The sequence below is a fragment of the Myotis davidii genome, unplaced genomic scaffold (assembly GCF_000327345.1).
Source record: "Myotis davidii unplaced genomic scaffold, ASM32734v1 scaffold1693, whole genome shotgun sequence".
Lineage (NCBI taxonomy): Eukaryota > Metazoa > Chordata > Mammalia > Chiroptera > Vespertilionidae > Myotis > Myotis davidii.
The window spans coordinates 1,084,856-1,086,165 of record NW_006284386.1 but is presented as its reverse complement, the minus strand read 5'-3'; positions in this window follow the sequence as shown (position 1 = coordinate 1,086,165).

Below are 1,310 nucleotides of genomic sequence, written 5' to 3'. Positions count from 1 at the left end.
CTCAGGGGGTCAACGGGGCAGAGCAAGCAGCTATGGCTGCTCCTCAGTCCAACCCTAAGAGGCCCCAAGTCTCAGTGTCTCAGTAATCCCTGCAAGCACCTCTGAGAGACAGCCGCCCTCGAGTTCCGCTCACTGCCAGACAGTCCAGTTTCGACAGTCCAGTTTCTCCCCATATGAGTCTGGGTCCCCAGAGACTAGCCCGGAACTGGAGTTCAGAGTAGGAGCATGTATCTCCCTCCCGATTGAAAAAGAAACCGTGTCCTCAGTTGCCAGCCCTTTCCATGTGCACCTCGGTACCTCTGCACTTTACTTCTGCACCTCCTCTGAGTCTCAGTGTGCTTTTCTCTTTCCTTCTAGTTGTAGAATTTCTACTCAGCCAGCCTTCCTGTGGTTCTGGATGATGTCTGTTTTGTCTTTTAGTTGTATTTTTGAAGTGGTGGTGCGCGGCTGCAATTTCCGGTGTTTACCTATGCCGCCATCTTGGTTTCTCCAAGGCTATTAGTCTTTATCCTGTATTAGAAGCCACTGACTATGAACAGGTGTGTGACAGTCATAATTTGTAATGTGCCTTTGCCAAGCAATGCTCTAGGCATTAGGGGTGCATCCCTGAGTCAAACAGATGAATATCTCTATTCTCGTGGAGCCTACAGACAAAAAAAAGTAAAGTATAGACCAGTGATGGTGAAACTTTCGAGCCTGGCATGTCAGCATTTTAAAAAACCCTAACTTAACTCTGGTGCTGTGTCACATATAGACATTTTTTTATATTTGCAACCATAATAAAACAAAGGCTTATATTTTTGATATTTATTTTATATATTTAAATGCCACTTAACAAAGAAAAATCAACCAAAAAAATGAGTTTGTGTGTCACCTCTGACACGCATGTCATAGGTTCGCCATCACTGGTATAGACCATGTTAAAATGTGAGAAGTCCTACTGAAGCAAGGAAAAGTAGAGCACAGTAAGGCAAGTCAGGCAAACCCAGAGGAGGTGTTTCTATTTAAACAGGATGGATAGAGTAGAGCTCACTGAGCAAAAACTTGGAAGGGGATGGTGGTGCTGATGGAGTGAGCTATATGGATAATGGAAATGAGCAGTCTAGGCAGAGGAAGGAGCTAGTGCATGAGGCTTATTGCCTTATTGAGGAATAGTGAGGTGGTCAGTGTGACTGAAGCAGAGTGGATGAAAGGGGCAGTAGTAGGAGGTGTGAGGTCAGAGGGATAATAGCGAGTATGCAGATCCATAGGGCCTTCTTTGTAGGCTATTGTAAGGATTTTGACTGTCACATGCAGTGAAAATAGAGCGT